The sequence below is a fragment of the Pelophylax lessonae genome (genome assembly GCF_965119305.1).
Source record: "Pelophylax lessonae genome assembly, chromosome: 12".
Lineage (NCBI taxonomy): Eukaryota > Metazoa > Chordata > Amphibia > Anura > Ranidae > Pelophylax > Pelophylax lessonae.
In genome coordinates this window covers 84,243,048-84,265,143 of record NC_138779.1, presented here as the reverse complement: position 1 = coordinate 84,265,143, position 22,096 = coordinate 84,243,048, and the positions used below count along the sequence as shown (strand labels likewise).

At 44.5% G+C, this 22,096-nt stretch overlaps 1 protein-coding gene across 1 annotated transcript in view; it reads left to right on the top strand.

The window, feature by feature from the left end:
* The window catches only part of LOC309568873 (transmembrane protein 26-like), a gene marked incomplete at both ends in the record, with an annotated part of 46,733 nt that overhangs the window by 672 nt on the left and 23,965 nt on the right, over positions 1–22,096 (top strand). The window lies entirely within an intron of this gene.

Below are 22,096 nucleotides of genomic sequence, written 5' to 3'. Positions count from 1 at the left end.
TCCAATTTACAAACAGGTATTATTAGCAAGGGTCCAAGAGTCCTGATGGAATTGGGCACGTACAGTATACCCCAGTATATATAGTATATAGTATAATTAATAAAGATACCTCCAGATGAATGTTGCAGTAAAGTTCAATTGCATGGGCCCGCAAAGAATGATTGCAATGATCAAGATGAACAAGATCAGCGGTGATGGTTAGATCCTCCAACCATTGTCCAACCAGCCTGGGAAGCAGCTTCTCAACAGCAGAAACTTTGGTATGGCACTGGAACTCAGAGTTTGCCTATCTACTCTCCATCTAAGTCCCTAGTAGCTTCTAATCTGCCATGCAACCGGCCGTCTAACTACCATGTGGCTGTCAGATGCCTAACCTGGCTCTAGCCTATGCTATTTATTGAACCCTAAGCTAAAACTAGCTATAGAATCCCAGACTAGAAGGAACAGGGTTAACTAAAATAAGAGGAGCTGCATATAAACTCTATTGCAATAAACAAGTTAATCTACTAATATACTGGAAGTTGGCTATTACAAACATACAGTAGCACAGACCTACATATTTAGCACTGTGCGTGTGAGAAAATAAGAACAGGACAGTAATACGTCTGTCACAAAGATTCAGACACACACTCAAGAAGGTGCGGGCAGCTGCAGTTAAACTATTAGAAACTAGGGAATAATTGCATAATAGTCTCTGCTTCTGGTGTGGATCAAATACAGCAACAGCAACTGTGTGTTTATGGTCATGTGGCTTATGTCCTCTCTCTCTCTCTCTCTCTCTCTCTCTCTCCGCTTCCTTTCTCAGGGGTTTCTTACCCACCCACACAGAGACAGAAAGTGATGTACATAAATACATTTGTGATAATAAGAGCACAGGTATCCACAAATATAGACAGTAGAGGGCTCTGATCCCTACACACTCACAGTGGTAAAAATCTTTAGTTAGTAAATCTTGAAGTTAGTAGCAATACATGGTAGGTGAAGCAAAAACAACTAACATGTTGACTAAATTGGAGAATGTCCCTACCCAAGCATGACACAAGTGTAGCTGAGTGATAAACCTGGTTCACCCCTCCAAATTATCATAGGTCAAAATGGATTGAGGATGTCTGACTCTCTGCCTTCTCTTCACATCCCGCCAAGAATGAAGTAGGACTATGAGTCAGGGGAAGTGATGGCACTGGCTGTGTAAAAACACTGGGTTCCTGATTAAACATGCTCATTAACTGAAGCACAAACTCTGGAAATTCACGGTTCAGAGGAGAGAGAGCTCAGTAACTATAGTCAAATCACTCATGGATATAAAGAAGATCATATGAGAGTTCTGCCTAAAACTGGGGTGAGTCACATTTTGAAGAGTCATCTTAACCACTGTCTTGAGGTCTAGGTAGCAAAATATTTCTAAGCCATGTTTTGATCTTACCTTCTGTTTCCTTTATCTTGTATACTGGGATACCAGCCAATTTATTTACCACTATAAAAATCTCTTTCTGTCATCATTCAGCCAGCCTATGTTTTCCAGATGCTCTCAAGTTCTATAGCAAGACTTGGTCACCTGGTTTCGAATCTCTGTATCTCACACGGAGATGCATTTTTTTCAGCTAAACAGTAAGCAGATTTGAGGGTAATGACTTTGATGACTAATGCCATCTGTGGAAACTCCTAGCAGGAGGACTTTGGGTAATCTTGACTCCCTCCCGAACATCAGAAAACAGGGAGAGAATCCCATCCTCTTATGCTTGGTCCTGGTTTAAGCATGGACCATGGCTTTAACACTGCAGATCCAGGTACGCTTACCGTCAGCCTGTAGGGTACCTGGCAAATTAAGCAAGGTTCTGTTGAATCTTTTAGGGAGAGCATCGCCTTTAGGGTGATAAGGGTGGTTTGATGTCTGTGAATGTTCAGCAGCAGAAGTAACTTTTTAATTAGCTTGCTCGCAAAAAGAGTGTTACCTGTGGGGTAGGCTTTAATGGGTGAAATTCTTCTCCCAAAGCACTCTCGCGACTGTAACTGCCCTTTGATCCTTGGTAGGAAATGTTTGGGAAAATCAGATATAGTGGCCAGTCACCACCAGTACATTTTCAAATCCTCTTGAATCATTGTCAATGCAGAGAAAATCTATACTAAGTTCATAGGTCTCTGAAAGTGCTCCAATGAAGCAGCTTGAATCGGCAGGGCTTTCCTCTGTAAACATCTTAGGCAATGTCTACATAGACTACTCATGGTAGCTCCTATCTTGGGCCAAAATAATTGGTTTTGAATAGTGTTGAGCGAACACGGACTGTATTATTCGTGTTCGTACCGAATAATTGGATTTTTTGTACCCGAACACGGACACGGACACTTTACTGTATGTTCGGGTAAAAATCCGTGTTCGGTCGTTTTATTTCCGGGTTTTGCATGCTTTGGCGCTCTTTTCATGGCGGGCTTTCAACAGCCAATCAACAATCGTTTAACTGGTGTGCCTTAAGCCATCCCAGCCATGCCTGCAAATGTCTCAGTAGCTGTGATTGGCCGTCTGAAGCATGTGACCAAGTCTTTATAAGTTCGAGGCAGCCGCAGCGGCGTCATTATGCTGCTTAGATTCAGGGACAGAGCACACATCAACGTGCTGGCTGCTGATTAGGGAAAGATAGGCAGGAAAAAACCATTTGTGTCCGGATAGAATTGAGGGACAGGTCGGAGTGTTTAGGCAGGGCGAGTTGTAGGCATTTTAGGGATAGAGTCTGCTGAATTATAGGGTCAGTGTCTTCTACAAACTACAATCGATATTGCTGTGTGGGGGGTGGGGTCTGCACTCAATCCTGATCTACGATCTCTTCTCAATCCTGTTAGGGACAGAGTCTGCTGAATTTTAGGGAAACTGTGTTCTACAAACTACAATCGATATTGCTGTGTGGTGTGGGATTGGAGATAGGCAGGTGTCAGTGATCCACATCCATTTTTCTGTGTGTGAGCTGCAGTGAACACAATCTTTTTGGGCTGCAGTGAACACAATCTTTTTGGGCTGCAGTGAACACAATCTTTTTGGGCTGCAGTGAACACAATCTTTTTGGGCTGCAGTGAACACAATCTTTTTGGGGTGCAGTGAACAAAATCTTTTTGGGGTGCAGTGAACACAATCCTTTTTGGTGTGCAGTGAACACAATCTTTGTGGGGTGCAGTGAACAAAATCCTTTGTGGGGTGCAGTGAACACAATCTTTTTGGGGTGCAGTGAACAAAATCCTTTTTGGGGTGCAGTGAACAACATCCTTTTTGGGGTGCAGTGAACACAATCTTTTTGGGGTGCAGTGAACAAAATCCTTTGTGGGGTGCAGTGAACACAATCTTTTTGGGGTGCAGTGAACACAATCTTTTTGGGGTGGAGTGAACAACATCCTTTTTGGGGTGCAGTGAACAAAATCCTTTTTGGGGTGCAGTGAACAAAATCATTTTTGGGGTGCAGTGAACACAATCTTTTTGGGGTGCAGTGAACACAATCTTTGTGGGGTGCAGTGAACAAAATCTTTTTGGGGTGGAGTGAACAACATCCTTTTTGGGGTGCAGTGAACAACATCCTTTTTGGGGTGCAGTGAACACAATCTTTTTGGGGTGCAGTGAACACAATCTTTGTGGGGTACAGTGAACAGAATCTTTGTGGGGTGCAGTGAACACAATCTTTGGGGGGTACAGTGAACACAATCTTTGTGAGGTGCAGTGAACACAATCTTTGTGGGGTGCAGTGAACACAATCATTGTGGGGTGCAGTGAACTCAATCTTTGTGGGGTACAGTGAACACAATCTCATACTTCTGAAGGTTTGAGGGTGCTGCCTGTTCCATACTCCCCCTACTCCTCATCTAGCCTTTTAGGGGTACAAACAATAGTAATTGGGGCCTAGTGTGGTTGTGTACGTGTGATATACATACACTTTTTTGGGATCATATTTTCTATTCCGCTATTTAATCAAAAACCTTTGGGGATCAGTTAAATTGGGGGATAGTCTGTGTTGGTACGTGTGAGAGAGATCCACCTTTCCAAGTTGTTGGGGTTCATCTCATACTTCTGAAGGTTTGAGGGTGCTGCCTGTTCCATACCCCCCCTACTCCTCATCTAGCCTTTTAGGGGTACAAACAATAGTAATTGGGGCCTAGTGTGGTTGTGTACGTGCGAGATACATACACTTTTTTTGATCATATTTCCTATTCCGCTATTCAATAAAAACCTTTGAGGATCAATTGAATTGCGGGATAGTCTGTGTCGGTACGTGTGAGAGAGATCCACCTTTCCAAGTTGTTGGGGTTCATCTCATACTTCTGAAGGTTTGAGGGTGCTGCCTGTTCCATACTCCCCCTACTCCTCATCTAGCCTTTTAGGGGTACAAACAATAGTAATTGGGGCCTAGTGTGGTTGTGTACGTGTGATATACATACACTTTTTTTGGATCATATTTTCTATTCCGCTATTTAATCAAAAACCTTTGGGGATCAGTTAAATTGGGGGATAGTCTGTGTTGGTACGTGTGAGAGAGATCCACCTTTCCAAGTTGTTGGGGTTCATCTCATACTTCTGAAGGTTTGAGGGTGCTGCCTGTTCCATACTCCCCCTACTCCTCATCTAGCCTTTTAGGGGTACAAACAATAGTAATTGGGGCCCAGTGTGGTTGTGTACGTGTGATATACATACACTTTTTTGGGATCATATTTTCTATTCCGCTATTTAATCAAAAACCTTTGGGGATCAGTTAAATTGGGGGATAGTCTGTGTCGGTACGTGTGAGAGAGATCCACCTTTCCAAGTTGTTGGGGTTCATCTCATACTTCTGAAGGTTTGAGGGTGCTGCCTGTTCCATACCCCCCCTACTCCTCATCTAGCCTTTTAGGGGTACAAACAATAGTAATTGGGGCCTAGTGTGGTTGTGTACGTGCGAGATACATACACTTTTTTTGATCATATTTCCTATTCCGCTATTCAATAAAAACCTTTGAGGATCAATTGAATTGCGGGATAGTCTGTGTCGGTACATGTGAGAGAGATCCACCTTTCCAAGTTGTTGGGGTTCATCTCATACTTCTGAAGGTTTGAGGGTGCTGCCTGTTCCATACTCCCCCTACTCCTCATCTAGCCTTTTAGGGGTACAAACAATAGTAATTGGGGCCTAGTGTGGTTGTGTACGTGTGATATACATACACTTTTTTTGGATCATATTTTCTATTCCGCTATTTAATCAAAAACCTTTGGGGATCAGTTAAATTGGGGGATAGTCTGTGTCGGTACGTGTGAGAGAGATCCACCTTTCCAAGTTGTTGGGGTTCATCTCATACTTCTGAAGGTTTGAGGGTGCTGCCTGTTCCATACTCCCCCTACTCCTCATCTAGCCTTTTAGGGGTACAAACAATAGTAATTGGGGCCCAGTGTGGTTGTGTACGTGTGATATACATACACTTTTTTGGGATCATATTTTCTATTCCGCTATTTAATCAAAAACCTTTGGGGATCAGTTAAATTGGGGGATAGTCTGTGTCGGTACGTGTGAGAGAGATCCACCTTTCCAAGTTGTTGGGGTTCATCTCATACTTCTGAAGGTTTGAGGGTGCTGCCTGTTCCATACCCCCCCTACTCCTCATCTAGCCTTTTAGGGGTACAAACAATAGTAATTGGGGCCTAGTGTGGTTGTGTACGTGTGATATACATACACTTTTTTTGGATCATATTTTCTATTCCGCTATTTAATCAAAAACCTTTGGGGATCAGTTAAATTGGGGGATAGTCTGTGTCGGTACGTGTGAGAGAGATCCACCTTTCCAAGTTGTTGGGGTTCATCTCATACTTCTGAAGGTTTGAGGGTGCTGCCTGTTCCATACTCCCCCTACTCCTCATCTAGCCTTTTAGGGGTACAAACAATAGTAATTGGGGCCCAGTGTGGTTGTGTACGTGTGATATACATACACTTTTTTTGGATCATATTTTCTATTCCGCTATTTAATTTAACTGGGCCTCCATGCGAGACCTGTGTGCCTTGTTGCGCTGTTTTGAGTACTCCACCAACATGGCCAGTGGCAATGACGCCGTTCTCAGCTTAACTATCCCACTTCTATGCCTCCTTGAAAAAACAATTCGGGCGATGATGGAAGAGGATGTGGCACAGGATGAGGAGGAGGATGAAGAGGTAACATTTCCAAGGCTTTCAGGGCAGTCATTCGCAAGGGGCTCCGAGGGTGGGTTCCTGCACACGCAAACGCCAGGGACGCAATTGTCCAGCAGGGGCACAGTTCTGGAGGATGAGGAGGATGAGGAGGAGGAGGAGCTGGAGGAGGAGATGGAACCATGTTCACAGCAGGGTGGCACCCAGGCCAGCTCATGGCCATCACTGGTGCGTGGCTGGGGGGATACAGAGGACACGGACGATACACCTCCCACAGAGGACAGCCTTTCGTTGCCTCTGGGCAGCCTGGCACACATGAGCGATTACATGCTGCAGTGTCTCCACAACGACCGCCGAGTTGCCCACATTCTAACTTGTGCTGATTACTGGGTGGCCACGCTGCTGGATCCCCGTTACAAGGACAACGTACCGTCCTTAATTCACTCACTGGAGCGCGATCGCAAGATGCGCGAGTACAAGCGCACGCTGGTAGACGCCATGCTGCTGGCATTCCCATCTGACAGCGGGGCCACAGTGGAAGCACAAGGCAGAGGAGGAGGAGGAGGAGGTCGCCAACGCAACCAGGGCACCGCCAGCACCTCAGAAGGCAGGGTTAGCATGGCCGAAATGTGGAAAAGCTTTGTCAGCACGCCACAACAAACAGCAGCACCAGCAGCTCAGATGGAACGTCTTAGCAGGAGGCAGCATTTTACCAACATGGTGGAGCAGTATGTGTGCACACGCCTACATGTAGTGAATGACGGGTCTGCCCCCTTCAACTTCTGGGTCTCCAAATTGGGCACATGGCTTGAGCTTGCCCTTTACGCCTTGGAGGTGCTGGCGTGCCCTGCAGCCAGTGTATTATCTGAACGGGTATTTAGCACGGCTGGGGGCGTTATAACAGACAAGCGCAGCCGCCTGTCCAGAGACAATGTGGACAAGCTCACGTTCATTAAAATGAACCAGGCATGGATCCCACGGGACTTTTCCGTACCTTATGCAGAATAGCAATGGATACCGACCTTACCCACCCATTGTTCCATTTTTGCTCTTTCTCACTCTTTTGGGGTGTACCCTCATTTACAATTTTTGAAAAGAAGCAGTGTTGGCTACCTCGTCCTCCTCCTCAGGGCCAGATTAATGTAGGGGCTATTGGAGCTGCAGCTCCAGGCCCCTACCTTTTATATAGGCCCCGGGTTGGCCATATTCACTGTTACCGCTCTTCTGTCACTTGTAAACACAGAAGTCTGGCTTCTATGCTCGCTTCCCCAGGCAGCACCCTCAGAACCTCCCCACACAGCGTGAAGGCCGGACAAGGAGGGACAGTTGGCGATGCATGGATGTGTTTATGGGCTTCAGAGACAGCATCCCATGTTGAATTAGGCATGCATGGCTGCACCCTTCCTCCTCTGGGTGCATGGCAAGGCACGGCCCTTAAGGCCCTTCAAAATCCTCAGCACCAAGCCCATGATGCTGTTAATCCGGCCCTGGTCCTCCTCCACCGCCGCTTCCACCTACACCGCCCATAGGTGTGCGCAGCCTATTGCATTAAGGTGTGCACCCCAAAGTTGAAATACACATGCATGTGTTTGCCAGCAGGGAGAGTAATGTATCGGGGCCATGTACCTGTAGGCAAGGAGAAATAGAGCAGAGCAGGTCCCAGGGAGATCTTTCCCATCTCCTCACTGGCAATGCTATGTGCCCTAGGTGATTAGGGTGTGCCCAGGCACACCCAGCACACCCTGTGCGCACGCCTATGTCACCGCTAGGCTTGTGACGGTATCAGATTTTCATGCTGCGATTAATTGATTAAGGTTTTGCCACGGTATACGGTATTATCACGGTATTCTATTATTAAATTTAAATTATTAAATTTCCACCTCACTTCAATTTCATTGCTGAATTTAGGGGCTTTGGTTCACTTATGCACATTATTATATAGTCAGTCAGTACAGACTCTGTGAACCAGGCCTAAAATAGGTCATCAAGCAGTGTCTGGCCTAACTGGTGATAACTGGTTCTGGCGCTCGGCTCCGATCCGATGGCCTGGTCATTAAGAGGGCAAATCCTTGTGGTCAAGAAGTGGTTAAACCTGAAGGAGGTGTTGTTTATAAATTACTTTACTATTGCTTTAGGCCTGGTTCACATGTATGCGGGTTGGTGGTTCACATTTGCACAGGCATAGCAGCCCATTGATTTGAATGGGCTGCTATGCCCTCATTTTCCGCAGAAAAAAGGTGCATGCAGCATTTTTTTAAAATTCAGTGGCCTTGAAATCCATCCTGCTTTTGCACCATGCGACTAACCTGCAGTTCCTGCTCTGGCAAGCTTTCTGCATTTTTTGTATACGTGGGCACGGCATTTAAAAATAAACAGTTTGCGTGTGCAGCAACGGCAGGTAAGTCGCATGGTGCAAAAGAAGGATGGATTTCATGGCCACTGCATTTTTTTAAATTCTGCATGCACCTTTTTTCAGCTGAAAACGCAGGCATAGCAGCTCAAGCCCATTCACATCAATGGGCTGCTATGCCTGTGCAAATGTGGGCCCCCAACCCGCATACATGTGAACCAGGCCTAAAGCAATAGTAAAGTCATTAATTGGTTAAACCTGCAGGAGGACCGGTGTTTTTATCTATTAATGACTTTACTATTGCTTTAGGCCTGGTTCACATGTATGCGGGTTGGGGGCCCACATTTGCACAGGCATAGCAGCCCATTGATGTGAATGGGCTTGAGCTGCTATGCCTGCGTTTTCAGCTGAAAAAAGGTGCATGCAGAATTTAAAAAAATGCAGTGGCCATGAAATCCATCCTTCTTTTGCACCATGCGACTTACCTGCCGTTGCTGCACACGCAAACTGTTTATTTTTAAATGCCGTGCCCACGTATACAAAAAATGCAGAAAGCTTGCCAGAGCAGGAACTGCAGGTTAGTCGCATGGTGCAAAAGCAGGATGGATTTCAAGGCCACTGAATTTAAAAAAAATGCTGCATGCACCTTTTTTCTGCGGAAAATGAGGGCATAGCAGCCCGTTCAAATCAATGGGCTGCTATGCCTGTGCAAATGTGGGCCGCCAACCCGCATACATGTGAACCGCCAACCCGCATACATGTGAACCACCAACCCGCATACATGTGAACCAGGCCTAAAGCAATAGTAAAGTCATTAATAGATAAAAACACCGGTCCTCCTGCAGGTTTAACCACTTCTGGATCGCAAGGATTTGCCCCTTTAAAGACCAGGCCATCGGATCAGAGCGCCAGGACCAGTCATCACCAGGTAGGCCAGACACTGCTTGATGGCTATATAATAATGTAATGTGGGCTGCTAGGCGTGTGTGTGTGTATATATATATTTATTAGAGCTGCACGATTCTGGCCAAAATGAGAATCACGATTTTTTAGCTTGGAATAAAGATCACGATTCTCTCACGATTCTCTGTGTAACAAAAAAAAAAAAATTGGGATAACTTTACTGTTACGTTTTTTTTTTTTTTTTTATTCATTAAAGTCTAATCATTGCGTTTGAAAGACTGCTGCGCAAATACAGTGTGACATAAAATATTACAACAATCGCCATTTTATTCTGTAGGGTCTCTGCTAAAAAAATATATAAAATGTTTGGGGGTTCTAAGTACTTTTCTAGCAAAAAAAAAACTGATTTTAACTTGCAAGCAGCAAGTGTCAGAAAAAGATCCAGTCTTTAAGAGGTTAAACTTCCTTTCTCCCTGGCAGAGGGAAGGAAAAGATACAAATGTAATCATTTTTGTTTATAGTTAGGAGACTTAATGCTGAAAGGTGTTAGCTGAGTGAGTGAATGAGTCATCCAGCTCACTGAAATGTATCAATTCACAAGTCAGGCAGACTTGACAGAGAAACTCGGTATTTTAAAAATGCCACAATAACAATACCGTGGCTATGCAATACCGCGATATATCGAATTACCGAAAACCGGCATATGTCTAGTCACCGCCACATCCACCACCACCTCAACCTCCCTCCTACTCCATATGGGCCTCGTCCTTCAGAGATGAAGAAGAACATTGTTTTATTTTTCTGTTTTTTTTTGTTGTTTTAAGTTATTTCCCTATCCACATTTGTTTGCAGAGCACTTGCCATGCTCTTAATTACGTTTTGCTGCCATTTGCAGCACTCTAGCCCTTTCCTTTGGTGTTTTAGAGCCATTTTAGTGCCTTAAAGTTCGGGTCCCCATTGACTTCAATGGGGTTCGGTGTCCGGGAAAAGTTCGGTAAAAGTCCGGGACACGGACCCGGACTTTTTTTTAAAGTTCGGCCGAACCCGTCGAACACGGACATCTAGGTGTTCGCTCAACCCTAGTTTTGAACTATGCCATAAGTTTTCTCAGGTCCCAGGTGACCATGGTGACCATACAGACTTCTGAAGACCATCTTGGAAACAATATGTGAGAACCGGTTGTCACCTTCCAGGGGAGTCATAATACAATACCACATGATAGAGCAGTCCATTATCTATCTTAAACTTCTCCCAGTCTCTTATGAACTGACTACACTTGGTAGGTAAAGCCTTCCTCTTCACCTCTTAGTCTTTGGCACTAATGGCCCTTTACAGAGGTCCAGTTAGGAAGTCAGCCTTTTGGCTCCTGACTATTCACTGTGGAGATATAGAACAGTTCTCAAAGGACCATAAGGCTGCATGGTAGCAATAGCACACATAGCCCCAATGCCAGGACTAGGGAGAACTTCCTATTCACTGTTTTTGGTAACAGAAGCCAATCCTGGTCATCTAGATAGGACATCAGCTCCAATTTTCTGTGGGCCAGATTTGTACTTCACAGTGAATTTAATAATTGGATAAGACAGCCAACCACTGATGTCTTATTTAGAGATGTAAAATTTCCAAAAATTTTGAAGCCATTGGAAACTTACTTTTTTAAATTGTATTTTTTATTACAAATGGAATAACTAGGACTCTATATGTTCAGAACAATTCAACTATGAGAACAGGTAACCACCACCTTTACCCTCATAATAATTTTAAAGCTTCCTGCCAATATGTATTTTCAGGTATTGACAATACGGATTCAGAAGCATACAGTATATTGCTCTTGCAGGAGCTTTATGAATGTTCTCCTAATTTTCAGGTGTAATTTTCTCTATAAATGAAGGTAATGTGTATGTTTGGGAGGCCGTGGCTTGTAACATTTCCTTATGTGAACATGCTGCTGGTGAAGAAACACTTTGTGATGATCCAGAAGCAGCAGAAAGAGTATTTCTGGAATGAGAACTATGGAGGAAAAAGCTCCTTGCACTTCCATTCTGGTTCTCATGATTTCATTTCATAAAGTATTTTTAATGTCTTTAGGACACCTGTCAGGGGAATAGCCAGAAAAGAACTGGCAATGTCACCAATACCCGGCATGGCCGCATCCTGCGGCATGCGGGTGCGCAATGCCGTGAACCAGCAGGTGCGTGTGCACAGTAGTGCGCACAGGCACAATAGATTCTAGCCCCCATTGGCCTTTAAAATAACAGCGTCCTTGCTCACTGGTTGCTGGATGATTGCCAGCCCCCCTGTGTTCCTGTGCTTCTGTGTATTCTGCTATTGGATTTCCTGTTACTGACCCGGCTTGCTTTTGACCTGTCTTGTCTCCATTTCTGGCTGTGACCCCTGGCTTGTGCTACTGACTCTGCTGCTGTCTGATTACCTGTGTATGACCCCAGCTTGTGCTACTGACTCTGCTGCTGCCTGATTACCTGTGTATGACCCTGGCTTGTTCCTGGTCCTGCTAACTGCCTCTGCTTCTGACTGATCAACCGTGCATGACCACTTGCCTGGCTCCTGATCCTGCTTCCTGTCTTGCCCTGCTGTCAAGTATGCCTAGAACTTCTGAGAGACACCTGCCCTGCAGTGCATTCTACCTGTTCCTGCCATTATCTGGTGATCATCATCTCAGCTGTTCTGGCTATCAAAGCTGGTAACCCGTGCGTCTTTGGGTATAGCACCTGTTATCACCTTCAGGGGTGTTCTGCACTCAGCCGCAACCCTCTCAGCACTCCAGCCTCCATCCAGGTACGTGACAGTGCTTATAGTATGCCAGGATGTGTTTTGTCATCCTTGCAGCGTGTGGAAAAGGTTATTTCTTTCACAATATTATTATTGAATGAAGACAAACTCATAAAGCAGTACACAGACGCCAAGGCCAGTGGCAGGCGACAATTTGAGGAAGGGATACATACATACCACAGACAAGTAGGCCTCATACATAGTGTATCTTGTAACTTCAAACAAAGATTAAAAGGTAACAAGGTAAGGATTTCTCAGTACCTTTACGGTCTATGGAGAAATAACAAGTCATATAGTTCTCAATGGTCAGAACCTAAAAGGTATGCTAAGCAAAGAATATTCCAGAAATCATCATGTAGCCAATATAAGACAGTACCTGAGATTTACCTATGTTCGCATATGGAGTAAAGTCTGAGAAGTCTCTCCAAGACCAGAAGAAAAGAAAAAAATAAATAAATACATTTAAGAGTATATCCATATAAAAATGATAGGGGAAGAAAAAAGTTTAACCTCCAAAAATGTGGCCAGAAAACAGTAACAATCTCCACAATGGAAAAGAGCAATGGGTGCAGCGCTTATATATAGTGAGCAGTTCATATATAGTCCACAGACAGGGGTGGAATAAGGGAACAGTATTAGCTCAATTGCAATCAAGATGTCAATCCCTTTATTTCTTGCACTTCTAAGCAAGTATTTAATAAGGTGTCCTTGCGGGCTAGAATATATTGGTCGTACCATTAGGATGCTACATGTTCGGCTCAAGGAACATGTAGCCAATATTATCAATGGGTACCCTAAACACAGCGTCTCGAGGCATTACGATCAGTGCCATGGAAGGAATCCGGAAGGTACTATCTTCCTGGGTATTGATACATTTTCTGGCTGTTGGAGAGGGAGCAACATGACCAGGGGGGTTTCAAAATTGGAAGCCAGCTGGATTTTTAATGCCAGGACATACACCCCGTTCGGTTTAAACATCGAATGGGATGTGAATGCTTTTATTAGTAATGCTTAATATAGATCTTGATGGCATTTATTAGTTTTTAGTAATGAGATTTTTTCCTCTTTTTTTTTTTTATTAGTTTTATTTGTTATTTTGAATTTATGTATTTATTCTAATAATCTGTTGTTCTTGTCAAGATTTGTTATTTTATGATGTTTGATATGTGCTATGATACTATCTGGTGTTGTTTTATATTTATTGTTTGGGCAGTTAGCACTGTGACCACAAGATGGCGCCGGTCCGTTAAGTTGTATTGGCGTTTTTGTCAGTTTTATATATTCATCATTGATTTATTATTAAAGTAGGCCTGTATTGTTATGGTGGGAAATAGCGTGGGATTGCCGGTGGTCTCCTCCTCTTGTGGGGATGATTATTTCCGGTTGGCTGCAACGCATATAGCCCCACTTCCTGCTTCTCAGTATTGATGTGTGCCCCTCCTTCCTCCGGTATATATATTGTGAGAGTAGCGCCACTAGACATGCCCCCTGATGAAGTCTGGTAATGATGAAACATTAAGGCGGAGCTTGGCTGGCGTGACGCTCAGTACATCGGAGGACACGGCAGCCATCTTTTTGGTTTCCAGAGCTAGTGCTGATTGCCATTGCTGACTACCAGATGAGCGAACACTTGCTATACTTTGTGTAAGTGGCCCATTTTTATGTTTTAATAAACCTGCCTGTTGTTATACTGCACCATGAGGAGTGTAACCTTTTTCTCTCTGATCTGAGGTCTGGTACCGGTGGATATCGGGCTATAGGACAAGGATTGCTGTGGTGACTGGTGTGGATTCTCCAAGAGGTTTATTATATGCGCTAGACCTCTGTAATGGGGGTTGGTCAATTCTGGTAAGAGGCTTGAACACCTGGGTGATTGCTGGTGGTGGCCCATGGATTGACATCTTGATTGAAATTGAGCTAATACTGTTCCCTTATTCCACCCCTGTCTGTGGACTATATATGAACTGCTCACTATATATAAGCGTTGCACCCATTGCTCTTTGCCATCCGCACCAACTTAACCTCTCCTCTTGGGGAGCAGATCCTGGCTGCTCAACCTGATGCTCCCACAGAGAGACCTGCGGGCAAATGTTTTGTACCTGAGGGGTTGTGCATCAGAGTGCTGCGCAAGTACCACAATTCAAAGACTGCCGGTCATCCTGGTAAGAACCAGATGTTCTGGGCCAATTCCCCGTCAGTTCTGGTGGCCGTCTCTCTGCACTGATGTTGCTGCGTATGTGGCTGCTTGTTTGTTCTGTGCCCAGAACAATCTCCTCAGCGCCTTCCCTTGAGCCTACTGCATCCCATTCCTAATTGGGAGAGTCCCTGGTCTCACCTGGCCATGGATTTTATTGTGAAACTTCCCGCATCTCAGGTACAGTTACAGAGTTATCCTCATGGTGATCGACCAGTTCTCCAAGTTGTGCCACTGTGCTCTGTTTTAAAAGGCTGCCTACCGCTCAGGCACTTGCATGTTGCATGTGTTTCTCTTGTTGCAGGTGCTGCTCTTGCGCGTGTTTGCCAGGAAGGTCTTTTGCTTACACGGGTTGCCTAAGGAGATTGTCTCAGACCGTGGAAGCCAGTTTGTCTATAGGTTCTGGTGCGCCTTTTGCTCCCAGTTGGGTATTCGACTCTCCTTCTCCTCTGCCCTTCCATCCGCAGTCCAATGGTGCCACTGAGCATTTCAAGCTCTGGAGCAATTTCCCTGCTGCTATATTTCTGACCATCAGGACAATTGGGTTGATCTGCTACCCTGGCCAGAGTTTGACAGAAACTCTGCCATCAACTCGTCTTCCAGAATGTCTCCATGCATGGCTAATTATGGGTTCCAACCCGCTGTGTTGCCCGAGTTGTTCTCACCACTGAACATCCGGGCTGTGGAGGATCATATTTGTGCCCTCCGTTCCTCTTGGGTGCAGATTCAAGAGTCTTTACAGGTCTCTGCACAGTGTCAGAAGCTCCAGGCAGACTGGAGACATTTATCTTCTCCTTCGTACCAGGTCGGGGAGAGGGTGTAGTTGTCAACCCATAATCTCAACCTCAGGGTGCCCATTCTAAAACTGGCAGCCTTTTTTGTTGGGCCTTTTCGCATCCTCCTTAAGGTGAACCCGGTGGCCTTTGCCCTTGGTCTTCCCCCTGGCATTCGTATCTCCAATGTCATTCACGTGTCACTTTTGAAGCCACTGGTTTGCAATCGCTATACTTCCTCACTTCCTCGTTTTTGCCCCATTCCTGTGGGAAATCATGAGGTGTATGCAGATAGCAGCATCTTGGATTCTCATCTGTTCTGAGGTCAGGTTCAATACCTGGTGTGCTGGAAGGGTTAAGGTCCCGAGGAGCGCTCCTGGGTTTCATCCGTTGATGTTCATGCTCCCACCATTCTCCATGCTTTCCATGCTTGCTTTCCTCAGAAACAGTTTTTTGCTCCGCGGAGGAGGGGTCGTTTAAGCGAGGGTACTGTCAAGGTCTTACCTTGCCCTCCTGTTGAGAGCTATCTTGGACATTTGCAGACTTCTGCCTCTTATAGACTCTGATTGCATCATCACTTGCCTGCTGCTTGGGTGTCGCACAGTGATGATGATGCACACCTGACTATATCAATCACCTGATGGGTTGCAGTCCTTGCCCTTGCGTTTGTGCTACAAGGTGCATCACTGCTAGCAGTCTTCTGTTCTCCGTGTTCCTCTGTGGCTGACAACTCTCCTGGCTCTCGACCCCGCATCGGAAGACCACCTGTCATCGGCAGTCTGAGTATGTTCTGTATCTGAATATTGTACTGTATCTGAGTAGTGTGAGTTCCTGAATAGAGGGAGTACCTGAGTAGGATGAGCACCTGAGTATTGTAAGTATCTGAGTATTGTATCTGAGCATAGTGAGCGCCTGAGTGTTGTGAGTATTGTATCTAAGTAGTGAGAGTACCTGAGTAAGGTGAGCAGCTGAGTATTGTGATTATCTGAGTATTGTACCTGAGTAGTGTGAGTACCTGAGTAGGGGAGTATCTGAGTAGTGTGAGTGTCTGAGTATAGTATGAGTGTTGAGAGTACCCGACTGTTGAGAGCAACTGTGTGCTGAGAAATTAGGGTCAAGAAGCTAGTAATCAGCTAATAGGACAGAAGTATATTCCCAATCCCCATTACATTAGTGGTTACAATGCTCGGCGGGTGTGGAGATGCGACTCGGTGTACATCTTGTGGCATGTATGCGTTCCTCAATCATGCGATTGAGGGTGAATACAGCTGCTCAAAATGCAAGCACGTTACTTCCCTGGAAGCTCAGGTCCTGAATCTAGGGAAGCAACTGGCAACACTGAGAAGAATCTCCATACTTAAGGAGAGCTGGGAACATACCCAGGAGGGGCCAGCACAGGTGGGTGGAGATACAAGGGTGCAGGCACCAGAGCAGAGTAGTTGGGTGACAGTTAGGAAGGGTAGAGGGGAAAGAGGCAAGGAGGCTGATCCTGGGCTGGAACATTCCAATAAATACGCCCTATTGCGTGATTTTGAGGAAACCAGTCAGGGACCAACATTGCTGTAGCAGAGCGACGCCCCTAGCTGCTAGGGGAAGAACTCCTCCAGCGAGGGCGGGAGCAAGGCTAAGGGTAAGGAAAGACAGGTTCTGGTGGTAGGGGACTCAATTATTAGAAGGACAGAGAGGGCAATCTGTCAAAAAGACCGTAAGCGCCAAACTGTTTGTTGTTTACCGGGCCCTCGAGTTCGGCACATCACGGATATGGTGGACAGATTATTGGGTGGGGCTGGGGAAGACCCAGCTGTCATGGTACACGTGGGTACCTATGACAAAGTTAGAGGGAGATGGAGAGTCCTAAAAAAACAATTTCAGGAACTTAGGAGCAGGACATCCAAGGTAGTATTTTCAGAAATACTACCTGTACCTCGAGCCACGCCAGAGAGGCAGATGGAGATTAGGGAAGTTAACATACGGCTGAGGAGCTGGTGTAGTAAGGAGGGTTTCGGGTTCCTGGAGAACTGGGCCGACTTCTCAGTCAGCCACCGGCTCTTTAGTAGGGACGGATTGCACCTAAATGGGGAGGGCACAGATGTACTGGGAGCAAAGATGGCTAAAAAGTTAGAGGGGCTTTTAAACTAGGTGATGGGGGGAGAATACAGATGTAGGATTAGTCAGCGGTGAGAAAGGTTCAGTGGGCATTAATGAGGGCATTAGAAGTAGGGTGTCCAGAGATCCTAAACCCAAGGTAGGTAGGCTGACAAATCACAAGTGCAGCCTCATAACTTAGAACAAGGATATAGTATGCAACCGGACAAAATTACGAGGTTTGTAAGAAAATGCTAGAAGTCTGGCCAACAAGATGGGAGAACTGGATCTGCTAATGTATGAGGAGGATTTCAGAGACTTGGTTTGACAGCTCCCATGATTGGCTGGCGACCATTAAGGTGTAATCCCTATATCGCAGAGATAGAGAAGGTAAAAAAAGGGGAGGGGTATGCCTGTATATCAAGAACAATGTGCAGGTAAATATGAGGGACGATATCACGAATTTAGCTAGGGAGGAGGTAGAATCCCTATGGGTAGAGCTTCAAAGGGAAGGTACTATGGGAAAAGTAATATTGGGTTATGCTATAGGCCCCCTAACCAGAGGGAGGAAGGGGAGTCAGACCTCCTATCTCAGCTTGGAATTGCAGCAAGGATGAGAAATGTCACTATAATGCAGGATTTTAATTATCCAGATATAGACTGGGCAGACAGAACCGCGCTTTCGCCTAAGGCTCGCCATTTCCTAAATGTTTTGCAGGACAATTTCATGGGTCAGATGGTGAACGCACCGACAAACAATGCGTTACTAGACATACTGATTACTAACAATACAGACCTGATTATGGATGTAGAAATACGGGGCAACTTAGGAAACAGTGACCACAGGTCAATTTGTTTTGGTATAAATCATAGTAATAGGAAACACAAGGTAATACAAGGACACTGAATTTCCCTAAATTGCACTCTTTGCTAGACAATATAAAATGTGATAGAACCCTATGAACAAATAACACGGAGGAAAAATGGGTGTGCTTCAAGAACATGCTAAATAAAGGAATTGGCTAGTGCATTCCAAAGGGGAATAAGTTTAACTGCTTGCCGACCAACCTCCGCAGTTGTACGGCGGCAGTCTAGCGCTCCCAGGCAAAGTGCCGTACACATACGGCGCTAGCCTGGGAGGAGCTAGGGGCCACCGGAGGCGCGCTCCCGCCCCCGCTCGTCGGCTGGGGAGTCAGCGCGTGTGACTGCCGGCCACTCGCAATCTCCCACTGCAGTGAGAGAAGGACAGACGGCTGATGTAAACACAGCCATCTGTCATTCTCACTAAAGTAATCACAGAGGCTATGCAATCCTGCTATGTAGGATCGCATGTCTCTGTGATTACATCACAAGCCACGCCCCCTGACAGTTGGAATCACGCCCCTAGGGACACACTCAACCCCTTGATTACCAGGAAAGGTAACCCCTTCCCTGCCAATGTCATTTTTACAGTAACAGGGCATATTTATAGCACTGATTACTGTAGTAATGTAACTGGTACTCCCAAAAGTGTCAAAAATGGCAGTCAGGGGTCCGATCTGTCCGCCGCAATGTCGCAGTCCTGCAAAAAAAAAAAATTAATTGCAGATCACCGCCATTACTAGTTAAAAAAAAAAAACAATAAAAATGACATAAATCTTTCCCGTAGTTAGTAAACGCAATAACTTTTGCGCAAACCAATCAAAATACGCTTACTGCGATTTTTATTTTACCAAAAATATGTAGCAGAAAACATATTGGCCTAAAATTTAAAAAAAATTAGATTTTTAAATTTTTTTGAGAATTTCATATAAAAAAATGTGAAAAATATTGTTATTTTTTCAAAATTGTTGCTCTTTTTTTCTTTATAGCGCAAAAAATAAAAATTGCACAGGTGATCAAATACCACCAAAAGAAAGCTCTGTGGGAAAAAAAGGATGTCAATTTTGTTTGGGTACAGCGTCGCATGACCGCGCAATTGTCCGTTAAATTCACACAGTGCGGAATCGCAAAATAGGGCCTTTAGGATGCTAAAGTGGTTAAAAGAGCTAAAATAAACCCTGGGTGGCTAAACTCCAACATAAAAATGCATATTAAAACTAAAGAATAGGCCTTCAAAAAATACCAAGGCTGATGGGTCATTGGCAGCATTCCAACATTACAAAGAGTGCAATAAGAAATGTAAGGGCGCAATCAAGGCGGCTAAAATAGAACACGAAAGGCACAAAGCGGAAGAGAGTAAAAAAGACCCCAAGAAATTCTTTAAGAAAAAAAATAGTAAAAAAGTGAGGCCAGAACATATTGGCCCCATTAAAGACGACAAAGGGAATATGGCTACAAAGGACAGAGAGAAGGCGAAGGTGCTAAATAAATTCTTCTCCTCAGTCTTCACAAAAGAATTGGGGAGCGACATTAACCCAGTTTGTAATGTTAAAATGAATAACACATCACAGGAAGCACCCTTATGGTCAACAGAAGACAGACTCAGAACTAGACTTGAAAAACTTAACATAAATAAGTCACCTGGACCAGATGGCTTACACCCAAGGGTCCTTAAAGAACTCAGCCAGGTGATAGCCAGACCATTGTTCCTAATTTTTATGAATAGTCTACTGACAGAAATGGTGCCAGCTGATTGGAAAAAAGCCAATGTGGTACCAATATTTAAAAAAGGGCCGAGATATATTTCAGGAATTATAGGCCAGTTAGCCTAACAACAGTAGTCTAGAAGATATTGGAGGGGATGATAAGGGACTATATACACAAGACTTTAGTAATGAAAACAGCATCATTAGTAGTAATAATATTAAGCATGGATTCATGAAGAATCATTCTTGCCAGACCAATCTATTAACTTCTTTGAAGAAGTAACCTGCCATCTAGATAAAGGAAGACCTGTGGATGTGGTGTATCTGGACTTTGCAAAGGCATTTGATACAGTTCCCCACAAACGCTTACTGTACAAACTAAGGTATGTAGGTATGGACCATAGGGTGAGTACCTGGATTGAAAACTGGCTCCAGGGGAGAGTCCAGAAGGTGGTGATAAATGGGGAGTACTCGGACTGGTCGGGTGTGGAAAGTGGGGTCCCCCAAGGATCTGTCCTTGGACCAATCCTGTTTAATGTATTCATAAACGACCTAGAGAATGGGATAACCAGCACAATCTCGGTATTTACGGACGATACTAAGCTAAGCAAGCCAATATCTTCTATAAAGGACATGGTAACCTTAAAAGCAGACCTGAACAATAATAATAATAATAATGGGTCCTCAGAAAGGATGTGCTGGAACTAGAGAGAGTCCAGAGAAGGGCAACAAAGATAATTAGGGGAATGGAGGACATCAGCTATGAAGAAAGACTACAAACATTGAATTTATTCTCTCGGGAGAAGAGACGCTTGAGAGTGGATATGATATCAATGTACAAATACTGAACTAGTGATCCTAGCATAGGGAACAAACTTTTCAGAGAATGGGAATTCAATAAGACATGGGGCCACTCACTGAAACTAGAAGAAATGTGGTTTAACCTTAAACTGCTCTTTACTATCAGAGCGGTAAGTATGTGGAATTCTCTTCCAAAAGCAGTGATATCAGCAGGGAGCATCGATAGTTTCAAAAAACTATTAGATGGGAACCTTAAAGACCACAACATACAGGGGTATACAATGTACGGTTAACAGCAAACACACACACACACATCATAGGTTGAACTGGATGGACTGGTGTCTTTTTTCAACCTCACTAACTATGTAACAGTAAAATCAGTCCTTATATGCAGTAAAGCATGTTTGTTATACTCACTGTGGAACCTAAGGGGTTATTCCTCTGCATTGTGTAAAAAGGATCCTGTCTTCTTTGTTCCTTCCCTTCTTCCACAGTCCCCAATCTACGGTATCTGCTGAAAGAACAGAGGCTAGGGGACAAGCTGCACATATTTAGTTTGGTGTGTATTGCTAGAGAGTTGTTGTTTTTCAGAACTTTTGGGGCCCCTTACACAGTTTTTGGCCTGCTTCCCCTCCTCCCTGGGTCTGACCACCAATATTCTCCCAGAACCAACCCACTGGCCGTCCCACCAAATCCACCCACTGGCCATCCCACAGAGTCCTCCAGTGCACCCACTTTTATTTTAACACTCTTACAATTTACAAAAAAAAATAAAATGAAGAGTGTATTCCAAGTCATCAATGCTTTCAAGATTTAACAGTAAGGAATTATATTTATAAAAATTTGAAGCTTGCCATCACAACAAGGTAGACCCTACACTAACACTAACTGCACTATCTTTTCAATGCCCCCACCCCCCATTCTATCCTCCCCTAGCAGGTCTAAGAAAACAAAAACTCCAATACAAAAAAAACAAATATATTCAGTAAAGAGACATCCATATATATTCAGCAGAGATATCTGAATCCAGGAAAGAGAGGTTACCATATATATACAGCAAAGAGACATCCCCATATATTTACCAAAGAGACATCACAATCCAGCAAGGAGATGAACCGATCCAGCAGTGACATCCCTATATATTCAGCAAAGAGATATCACAATCCAGCAGGGATATCTCCATATATTTAACAAAGAGACATCACAATCCAGCAAGGAGATGACCCGATCCAGCAGAGACATCCCTATTTATTCAGCAAAGAGAGATCCCAATCCAGCGGAGACATGCACATATATTCAGCAAAGAGACATCTCTCTATATTCAGCAAAGAGACATCCAAATCCAGCAGAGACATCTCTATATATTCATCAAAGAGACATCCCAATCCAGCAGAGACATCTCTTTATATATTTAACAAAGAGACATCACAATCCAGCAAGGAGATGACCCAATCCAGCAGAGACATCATTATATATTCAGCAAAGAGAGATCCCAATCCAGCAGAGAC